This window comes from Adiantum capillus-veneris, chromosome 19 (assembly GCF_014529385.1).
Source record: "Adiantum capillus-veneris isolate H3 chromosome 19, ASM1452938v2, whole genome shotgun sequence".
Lineage (NCBI taxonomy): Eukaryota > Viridiplantae > Streptophyta > Polypodiopsida > Polypodiales > Pteridaceae > Adiantum > Adiantum capillus-veneris.
The window spans coordinates 19184282-19195925 of NC_140949.1; positions in this window are offsets into that span (position 1 = coordinate 19184282).

The following is an 11644-nucleotide window of genomic DNA, read 5'->3' on the forward strand; positions in this document are numbered from 1 at the left end:
AACCAAATCAAATGCATACTTGGAGGGTGAACATAGTGTTCACTTATTTGTAGGTATCTGTCCAAATTTACCGCCTGCAAAGGCCTAGGAACACTAATTGAAAAAATTGTCAAACCCCTTGGTTAAATGTTGCATGAAAACTGCTCAACGAGCAGCTGGCCCTTGTCCGTGACCCCTGTTGGGTTTGCCCCTGGCATTTTATTACTTTTGAAGTTCAAATATTTCCACTACCCCTTGGCAGTTTGCGGACTTCTTTCCTTGAAACTGCAAGTGTGAAGGTTCCAAGAATGGACCATCAACGTTGACTAAGTGATTTAGTAATCACGTGTTGGGTCTTACCCCAAATTGTACTCATATAAGCACTCTCAGTGCTAATAGGAGCTCCATTGAAAGTGGAGTCGTATGAAAAACTAGATCTTTGTCACACCCAAAAATCCATAATGTGGGGCTTTTGTGAGTAGTCGTACGGTCTAAAATGCTGGCTTCATCCTTATACCTTGGTAGAGATAAGCCCGGAAGAGTTTAAGACGTTCAAAAACTCAACTTGACTTGCACATTTAAAGTGTGGAGTGCAAAAATAATGTCCAAAAAATCACTAATAGCAAGACTCTTGCTTCTCCATTTACAAACATATGGCTCTTAGTCATGCCCAAAGAGGTGGTAAGTGGTGTCTCTTAGCCCTTCCTGTTGGCTAATAGAAAGAGTTTAATAAAATCGTGTCTAGTTTCACCTTTCCCGCATAGATGTTGAAAAGAGAGAGAAAGAGAGAATGCTAGGTTGAGGAAAACCCCTTATTCCAATGTTTTGTATGCCCTTTTCAAATGCTCGAGTGTAGACCGTGCCTGTGTCATCGCTTATCTTATAAGCGTACATCAGTGTAATTGTACCATGCCCTCGTAGAGAGAGGTACCAAAAGTCACATTTTGACCCACTTACCTTGTATGTGAGTGTGACTGTATCAGGGTGCAGATGTATGGCATTGTTAGAAGCTGGGGAGTGTTAGAAGCTGGACACACCCCACGGCAGTAACTACTCGGAGGATTATTATTTTTTGTAATTATTCATTCATTGAGGAAAACTCGATTTTTCACCTTGTAATTATTGGGACTTATAGAAGTTTCCAGATTGTATCCCAGTTTTGATAGTTAGATTGAGTAGATGGTTGATTTTGGAACTTTAGGGTTTGAGAAATTGTAAGGTATATATACCACTTTTTGACCTTAATGAAAAACCTTTTGTCATTTTTAAAACAAGTTTGAAGTTTCTGAGTGAGCATACTGTGTACGAGAGAGAGAGTGTGTGAGCTTCATCTTGACGCTACGTGTGCTCTGGTGGTCGGAATCGAGTGCAGAGAAGTGCAACATGTTGCCCCTGACGAGAGCTACGCACCGATACCTACATTGCGTGCGTACGGTCCGGTTTTGCGAGCTCCTTCTACGAGCCTCATCGGGAGTTTGGGTGAGCATATGTTGTCCGATTTTGCATTGCAGTATATCTACGTGTTCACATTGAGTAGAACTACACATTAGACACTTTAGACTTTGGAAACGAAGACCTGCAGATTTCGGCCAGACATCCTACGTGTTTTTGCACCAGGTGTTTTGGGTCAGGATTTCGGTTCATAGATCTTAGGGAGAGTGGCCTATTGGTATTAGTAGGGTCTCCTTCAAGTTCTATGGTGTTTCGAGATTGTTTGATGGATGTTCGGCTCTAGAAAGCGTTGTAGGAAGATTCCTCTTATGCACTCTTGAAGGATGTGACTTAGACAATTGGTAGAGACCTCTTTAGGAATTAGTTAGGAGTCCGTCGAGTGTAGGTTGACACCTTATGCTTGCTTCCACGCGCCTGCGGCTGGGTCGAGCTTCGTCCTTAGCTGACATTACATGTTAGATGAGTTCTCGTTGTGCTGACGTCCGTCGCGGCGTATCCGTCCAACATTGGCGCCGCTGCCGGGGACGAAAACCTTAGGTAGGTGACCAAGACTAATCCTTGAGGATTGGGATTTTTGGCTTGCCAAGAGCCTCGCTTTACATTTAGTTAGGATCAGAGGGTGGAGGACTCTCTAGGTCTTAGAGGGAGTCTAGGAAGCGTGTGTTTGGCCTAGATCCTTCGACTTAGGTAGTTTTAGGTGGTAGTCGAGTTCTAGAGTAGGAGTTGGAGTGGCAGAAGCGGTGAGAGGAGAGCTTGAGAGTTCGGAAAGGCCAAGAAGCAACCAAAAACGCCATTATCACTATTTCACATGATAGGTAGGAGTAGAGTAAGTAGGACATCATGATTCAGGATCTAGAGCATTTCATGCATGAACACTTGCTTGGTAAAGTCATTACAAGTTTGTAAAAGACGCAAAAAGACGCAAAAGTGTGTTTGGAAGTATATTTGAAGTCCAAAAGTTACCGTGAGTGTTTCTGATAGATCTACAGAGCATCAGGAGCATTCCTCTCAGAAAAAAATTTAATTTTAAGCCAGGAGACATCCTACATGTAGGATGTCTACAGGCTAATCTGGGAGGAATTTTGGGATTTTGAGTTGACCAGTGTGTTCAGAAGGTAGTGTTTACCCTAATTTCAACTGAAAAGTGGAAATTTGACCATATTTTGATAGGATAAGGCCAGATAGACTGAAATTGCCAGACATCCTACCCAAATAGTGCCAAAAAATTATTTTGAGACCAAAACCATAAGATGGCTACATGAGCATGTCTTGCATGATATATTGAGTGACTGAAAGGGGTTTCACCTCATTTGGGTGAGAAAATTGGATTCAAAGCGGACTTTAGCACTTTTGACTGAAAAAGGCAAGAACAGCTGAAATTTAGGACTTTTGAACCAAAATCTAAGCATACCACTGGGTTACTGACATCAAGGGGAATCTGTGGGACAAGTCTGGGGTCAAACAGGCCAAAAAGACATCCTATGCGTAGGATGTCTTCTGAGTGATTTTGGACTCCAAACTAAATTTTGAGTATACCAAAGTGATCAGCAACTCAAGAGGAGCCTGGGCTTTGAGTTTGAAGCCATTCTGATGAAAAAGACATCCTACGCGTAGGATGTCTAATGCAAGAAATTGAAGCCAGACTTTGACTTTGAGCATAGTAAGGTGTTGTATAGCTTAAGGCAAGCCTCCTAGTCAATTTTGGTCCAAATTGGAGTTGATTAGACTGATCAATATCAGCAACAGGCTGTCGGAACAGATTTCTGACTCATTGACCAGCTCATAGATGTCCAAATCAAAAAGTAAAAGCAGTTGTAATCTCAACACCACAAAGGGAAACTATAGTGCAAAAATCCAGGAAAAACACAGCAGGAGAAATCCTACGTGTAGGATGTCTATTGGGGCATACTGCAAAGAAAATTTGACCTGGCATAGACAGTGAGATTCTATTGGGCTTAGGGATTCCAAAACTTCTTTCAGAAGTGAATTTGGACCTTGTTTACCCATTTGACGAAGCAAAGACTGAATTCAGACTTTTTCGCGTAAATTGACCAACATCTGAGGGTAGTACTGTTTCAGATTAGCAGACCTAATCCAGAACATCAGCAGTGTATAAAATACAGTAGTGGTAAGATTAACTCTCCAGTTATACCAATCATTACTAAGATAACCTCTAGCATATAAATGCTTTGATTCGATTGCCGAAATTAAAACACTTGTGTACAGGTATATTCAGCAACAAAGCAAGAAGTTGTGCAGAGACTGACCCTTTGCCAGGTGAGTGGTTAGATTTGTGATAAATTGCATTGATAAGTTTGATGAATTTAAGATTAGGAAGATACATTGTTAGAGACCAGAAGGTGGCAGGTGACCAAGGTAGCTTAGTGTCCACCGAAGAGAGTGTAACTCAGGCAAGGCTAGATCCGCTAGCGCTAGCACCGATTATTGAGGAAGGTAGTGATACTGACCCTTCGTCAGACAAATCTTTCTTCATGATGGGTAATCAACAGCCAGGAGGTTTCACCTATGATGGGCTTATGCGAGGAGGAAGAACCTCCCAAAATCCTTTGAATGATTTCAAGCTCACAGTGATCTTCTTAGAGGGAACAAACTCAAGAGGAGCCCTAGTCTATTCTGACTATCGAGGCCACAAGTGCATTTGTATCAAAGAGAGGCCAGCTCAAAGATTGGAGATAATCCAAGTGTATGATGATGGAGATAGATTCCGAGACGAAAAGGGGAACCACTATTTAATAGTTAGTAACCCTGAAGATTACAACAGATATGGAGATAACGTGGCGAAAGGGAAAATGGTTTCTGAAGCTCAAGAACCACCACCAAACATTGATCGGCCCGGAGCTATTTTTATGTATGATAAGAAAACAACCAGGGTTCCAAGTTATAATGAGAACGTGGGAATCTACAAGCATGAGAGTGAGGCTCGTATAGTCTCTTACTTTCGCAGCAAAGAACCATACATAAACGAATTAAGCAAAGACAAGGTTCTTTACTTATTCTCTTACGAAACTGCTACGGGAAAGGGCATAGTTTTTGTTGATAGATAAGGGCGAGAATACCAACGTATTCTCCCAGAGGAGGTAGAGAGGGCAACAGGTCCAGGAGCATCAGCATATGCCCCTGAGGAAGTACCAAGAGCCACCTACACCCCAAGAAAGTCAACGAATCCTTTTTCAGATGAGTATGACGCAACCTCACATTCCACCCGACCGCAAGCATTCAACAACTAAGACCAACCAGCAAACCAGCCATCATTGCAGGCATGGCTTCGATATAGTACAACAATGGAATCAGATTGAAATCGAGATGGTTATCAAGCCGTATGAGGGCTCAAGGATTTGCAAGAACCACCACTCTATTCAAGGTATCAGGCAGAGAGTAAGCCAAAGACTCAAGGGTCAACAGAGCCTGGAGGACCACCCTTAGAACGAGTTCGAAGAGAAGAACCACCTCCAGTGAGAACCGTTAGAAATTATGGCTTAGGAGCACCATTGGGAGAGGAACCAGCCTATTACAGAAGGCATGAGGAGGTATATCGACTAGGACGAGGGGATCCAATGATGAGGTTTGTAGACCATCAAAGAATTAGACCTTCTCAAGTGCAAAAATGGATAAACAAGAAATACACAGGAAACAGAGACCCAAGAGATCATGTAGCAGCCTTTGTGCGTGTAATTAGAGCCTAAGAGGTGTTAGATTTTCCTACCCAATTTGTAGGGTCTAGACTAACCCTAGAGGATGATGCTGCCACTTGGTTCGACTCTGTAGAGCGTAGAGACTTTGAGTCTATGGAGGAAGTGTTTGACGATTTTATCGAGGAATTCTCACAAAGGGGAATAGCTCATAATACCATCTCACAGATCCATAAATTCAAACAAAAAGATGGATAATCTGTACAAAAGGCAGCCCTAAGACTAAAAAGATATGTTAAGTTCTGTCATATTGAAGAACTACCAACTCAGTCCAGACTTATGCTGATATTCATCCAAGGACTAAGGAATGCAGATCTCCAGAAAGACTTACATATGAAGAGGAGCAAGACATTGAATGAGTTAACCAAGGAGGCTCTTTACCTTGTGGACAATTGTGCGGTCTACAAAAAAGGGGAGTTCAAGGACCTTGATGACGATTCGTCTTCACAGCAAAGTGGAAGCAAGTCTTCTAAGACAACACTGAAAGGAGAAGTAGCTGTAAACCAGGAGCAGCTCGTAGATGAAGTGCTAAAAAAGATCAACTTGTATGCCAAACCCCAGGCTAAATAGCCCAAGTGGTGTGCTATTGAACAAAAATGGGCAAACCATGGGACCGAGGAATGTTATTATAACAAGGGATATGTGAGAGAGAGACCTTACGCTCCCCAAGCTCCAGTAGCTTCCCCTCAAGTTCCACTGATGCCTAGATATCAAGCAGGCAACTTACCAGGACCTGTAGGTGTAGAAAGACCACAACCGGTGTTGGGGCAACAACCACCCCTACCAGGATTACGACCAGTTGGTATAAGATACATACCAACAGTAACTGAATCAGAGGATAGGGCTTTGGTACCTATGAATGCATATTATGAAGATCCAAATGGATATGCGGCAAACCCTGTCTATCCATCGGAAGAACCCTCGACACCAGAACTGTGGAGCATGATAGGAAACACAGGACCACCAACAACTGCTACATAGGTAGCAGGAGAAGGAAGATATAGCTTAGATGAACAAACATTGTTGTTCATAGCCAATGGAGGCATGGGCGGACAGAGACATGCTTACCAACAAAGAGGAGCTCAAGGAGCACCTCAACAACCCAAGGGACCCTGTTACAAGTGTGGTGGAGACCATTGGCTGAGAGACTGTCCTCATGATGAAATCATTAGAGTCAATGAGTATTGCCCAGAATATGGAATTACTCATTTGATTCCCGATTGCCCTAAAAACCCGAGCAAAGGAGCAAAAACCACCTTGAACATGTTAGAAACAGTACCGTCCAGTGGAGGATCGGAAAATGAAACAATCATACCTATTCAGGCGGTAACACGAGCCCAAGCTCAGAGAAGGACGAATGAACCCATAGTTTAAGAACCAAAAACCGATGCCCAAAGTTTAGAAACGAAAAATCAAAGAAGCACTTGGAAAGCTAGAAAGGCGCGTAGGAAAGCCAGGAAATAACGAGAGCAAACAGCCCTATCTGAGGAGTTGAAACATACAAAGGACAGATTGGAGCGGTTAGAGGATCTAGCTAGCTTAAGCTCACACACCACAGCAGCCATAACACCCAGGGAAATAGCAGAGCCCAAAAGTGCAGGATCAGGAGGATCTGTACTGGCAGACAAGGTAAATGAGCAGTTGGATGCGCTTCTAAAAGCTTATGAAGCTCGACTTAAAAAGAACCAAACCCAGGAGCAAAGGTGGATGACTTATCCATATGCAGAAGTAGAAAAACAGAGGTTGGATATGTGTAAAAATATGATTGAGACGTCTCAATCATTGATGGAAGACCCGCTGGGTAAACCTGCAAATTGGCATGAAGAACCAGCTCCAACCCCTATCCAACCAACTTTAGAGAAACATGTGGAAACAAAGGAAAGAATCACTAATGCCTATGAGTCTAGAGGAGAGCATGTCATAGTGCCAAATACCACCGATGGGGCAAGTGACGGGTTTCAGCCTAAAATATTGGCAGAAATGGGTAAGGACTGTAACGGTCTAGATGACTGTGGAAGCAAATCCGAGAGGCCAACGAGGCCAACAGGATGAGTAACCACATGAATAGCGCGAGAAAAGAAAAGAATGTGATCTTACCTCCTATTGAAGAATTTGAGGCAAGGTTGCAAAGGAACTTTGAGATACATTCACAAGGGGGAGACCAAGGATCAATTAGTTCAGGGCATAGCCAATTAGACTCGTTGAGAACTTTACCCTCTTACCTAGGAGAGTATGAAGCTAAGTCGGAGGTGAGATCAATCCCATCTCAAAGACTTTCTTCTAACAAGGTGATGGATTCGCAAGGATTGATTGAGTTGTTATCCACCCCGGTGGCATGCACAATCACGTTAGCAGAACTCCTAAGGTTAAGGCCAAACATGTGGACCACAGTAGGAAAATGCCTAGAAAAATTTGGAGTGAAAGACCCCACCTTGAAGCTACAAGAAGGAATCAGAGAGTTGGACAGGCCTCAACTAAACACTAGGCCAGTACCATTGAATAAGGTTGGAGAATATTGCGAGGGAGAAGATGGAAACACCACGCTACCGGTAGAGTTCCAAGGAGTAGTTTCCAAGGGTATTCTTGACAGTGGAGCAGGAGTTGCTATCGCCACCAAGGAAATCTAGAAAAAATGGGGAAAACCAGCGTTGAGGGCTACCAGAATGAAACTGCAATTGGCAGATGGGTTCATGGAGAAGCCATTAGGACTCTTAGGAAAAGTGATTGTCACTTCATGCGGAATCGAGTATGAGCATACATTTGCAATAGTCGATTTCGACAAAAATGAACAAATATGAGATCAACTTGGGACGACCATTCATGCGACAATTAAAGATGGTCCAAGATTGGGGTTATGACCACATATACCTCAGACATGGCGAGACAACAACTAAAATACACCTGAAATACCATAGTTACAAAGATGTGAACCAAACACCGATAGAAAAGTTTGATTCGGCTACAGTAGCAGGATCAGAACTACCAACATGATTAGGGCAACCAAAAGACCTATGGATGTGCGGAGCTTCACATTGTGGAAGCTTAAGAAGAGAGGAATGCGTTTTAGAAAGAGCAATTGAGGACAAGGAGTATATTCCAGAACCTTTCCCTGAATATGCCTTGGAACCTCTAGAATGGGAACACATACTAGCAACATTGGATGTCTGTACAATTACCGACAGTCCAACAACAAAATTTTGCGATAAGGATGGCTATGATGTGTTACCCTATTACATGGTAAGCGTTATACCAGAAAAAGAGACAGTAGAACCATCAGAACAAGAAGAGTTTTACAACTCTTCTGAACTTTTGGAAGTAAATGATGATGCAGATAATGAGTGTTCAGACACCTCAAGTGAGCGTGGAAATGAAACCGAGAATGTCAAGTTTTATGACTAGCCAAGAACGCTATGACGCCAAGAACGCTATAAGAGGAAACGAGCAAGAAACAAAGCTAGAGAGAACCTGACGCCCAGGATAAAAGGTAAAACTCACTATTTGATGCTTGTAAAAGCAGAAGATTGTGTAAAAGATCAAATATCAGGAAGATTCTCAAAAAATCGAATAGAAAGAACGAGAGAAAATAAAACAAGTACGAAAAGCTAAAACCGAAACAAAATCTCAAAAATAAAAAAAAGAAACAACAAAAGACCAAGAGTGGACCAAACTAGAGCGTAAACAGAAATACCAAGAACTGAAACGTTCTATGAGAGAGATATGGACTACTGAACAAGATAGTGATGGTAAAGGGCAGTCAGAAAAGGGGAACATGAACGTACCATCACACTATCGGAAATTTACTATCCAGGACAGAAAAATCATCATGACACCACCAGTCAGGGAAAGAACCAACCAAGAATCTTATGATGGGCCTGAAAATGTAAAAAAGATAGACCTCGCAGAACCAGGTGAAAAGCCTCAGCCGGTCTATATAGCTAACGATTTAGAGCCTGAAGAGGAAGAACAGCTAACACAACTTCTCAAGAAGTATAAAGATGTGTTCGCCTGGTCCTATAAAGACCTCAAAGGAGTTGATCCATTGATATGCCAACACACAATTCCTTTGAAATCGGATGCAAAACCTAGCAAACAACGTCCTTATACATATAATGACACATTTGCTAAACGAATCAAAGAAGAGATCGATAAACTGATGAAAGTTGAATTCATCTATGAGATTGAACATACAGATTGGGTGTCACCCATAGTGGTAGTTCCCAAAAAGAATGAAAAACTGCGAGTGTGTGTAAACCTCAAGAAGGTGAATGCAGCAACCATAAGGGATAATTATCCCTTTCCAATCACAGAACATGTACTTGAGCGAGTGGCCAGAAAACGGGCTTATTCCTTTCTGGATGGGTTTTCAGGATACAACCAACTGGCAATAGCAAGGGAGGATCAACACAAAACAGCGTTTTCCATAGAATGGGGGATTTATGCGTATCGAGTTATGCCATTTGGCTTAACTAATGCACCAGCCACTTTCCAAAGGTTAATGACTCACGCATTCAAGGAATACCTAAGAATATTCTTAGAAATTTACATGGATGATCTGTGTGTACACTCTCTTCTACGAGAGGAACATATTGACCATTTGCAAAAGGTCTTTGAAAAGTACAGGACATATCGAATATGTCTTAACCCGGAAAAGTGTGTATTTATGGTTAAGCAATGCCAAATGTTAGGACATATTGTCTCAAGAAATGGCATAACCACAGACCTAGACAAAGTCAAAGTCATTGTAGACCTACCCAGGCCTACTAATGCGAAACAAGTGCATCCTTCATGGGACACTGCGGATATTATCGAAGATTCATATACATGTATGCGGTTATCACACAACCTCTGTATCATTGCTAGTCAATTTCGAGTGGACCGAGGAGTGTGAAACTTCATTCCAAAAGCTGAAGGAAAACCTTATATCAGCACTTGTAGTAAAGGCACCAAATTGGGAAAAGATATTCCATGTGCACATTGATGCTTCAACATATGCCATTGGAAGTATTCTAGCTCAACTTGGAGACGGAACAATGGATTTTCCAGTTTGCTATGCGAGCCGACAGTTAAACAGTGCGGAAAAGAACTACACAACCACCGAGCGGGAAGGGTTAGGAATGATTTATGCTATAAAGAAATTTCGGCATTATTTGCTTGCAAACAAATTTGTGTTCTTCACAGATCATCAAGCTCTTTTGTACCTAGTAAATAAACCTTGCAATACAAGGATAATCGTATGTTCGTTTATTATATTGCTAGAATTTGACTTCACAGTGGTGGTCAAAAAGGGTAAAACCCATCTACGAGTGGTTCATCTTTCACGGATACACAACACGGAAGCTCCTGAAGGAGTAGATGATGACATACCAGATGCTTATCTTTTCAACATTGAAATGGTACCCCAATGGTCTCAGAAAATTGTTAGCGTTCTTTCCTTTGGAAGTGGGTGTGATAATACGGAATGTAGATCCAAACATCAAACAATTCGACAAACAAAAAACTTCTAGTTGGTAGCAAGACGGCCGTATCAATTTGGATTGGACCTAATATTACGATTATGTATAAATCCGGAAGAATTCTAGAGCTACCTTGAAGAGGCACATGTCCAGGATTGTGCATTTCATTGTTCAACAGTGAAGACACACCAAAGATTGAAACAATTAGGGGTTTATTGGCCAACTATGTATGCGGACACGCATTCTTATGTTACCAATTGTACTATGTGTAGTTCCAAACGACTAGTGGATCAGGCAACTTTGTTTCAGCTAAACATAGCACCTGCATGGAGTCAATATATCATTGACTTCTTGACCACCAGGACGTTTCCTGAGAACATCACAAGAGCACGGGAAAAAGCTATAGAGCTGGAAGCTCGTGACTTTCAGTTAATTAGGAACCAACTCTATAAGCGAGGTAAGGACAATCAACTTAGAATCTGTGCAAGTGAAATCGAATACCTGTTGATTCTAGAACATGCACATAGCGGAATAAGTGGAGCCATTTTTCGGGCGATAAGACGACAAAAATTGTCTTAACCACAAGAATTTGGTGGCCTACATTGCACAAGGATGCTGAAGAGTTTGTAAAGCGTTGTGACGCATGTCAACGCACCAAGGTGCCAATACAAAGAGATGACATTCCATTACGGCCAATGATGGGAGCAAGAGCATTTGCAAAATGGGGCATTGATTTCATCGGACCTATATCACCCCCTGCATATCGCACACATACCCAATATATCATTGTGGCTACGGACTATCTCACAAAATGGGTCGAAGCCAAAGCAACACAAAAAGCTGATGCACGCACCACGGCATAATTTTTGTATGAGAATGTTTTTGTACGTTACGGGTTACCAATAGAAATTGTCAGTGACCGTGGAACACATTTTATCAATGAAGTCATTGAATATCTGCTAGAGGAATTCATGGTCATACATAGGAAATCCGCACCATACCATCCACAGGCCAATGGGCAAGCTGAGGCCACTAATAAAACACTATGCA